The sequence below is a fragment of the Bison bison genome, unplaced genomic scaffold (assembly GCF_000754665.1).
Source record: "Bison bison bison isolate TAMUID 2011002044 unplaced genomic scaffold, Bison_UMD1.0 scf7180017864384, whole genome shotgun sequence".
In the NCBI taxonomy this organism is placed as follows: domain Eukaryota; kingdom Metazoa; phylum Chordata; class Mammalia; order Artiodactyla; family Bovidae; genus Bison; species Bison bison.
Genome location: NW_011494956.1, coordinates 5826176 through 5826381, shown reverse-complemented (window position 1 = coordinate 5826381; position 206 = coordinate 5826176).

Genomic DNA, 206 nt, shown 5'->3' with positions numbered 1-206 from the left:
ATGTTTTTCTGGAACTGTCTTGCTTCTTCCATGATCCAGCGGATGTTGGCAATTTAATCTCTGGTTCCTCTGCTTTTGCTAAAACCAGCTTGAACATCTGGAAGTTCACGGTTCACATATTGGTGAAGCCTGGCTTGGAGAATTTTGAGCATTACCTTACTAGCGTGTGAGATGAGTGCAATTGTGAGGTAATTTGAGCATTCTTT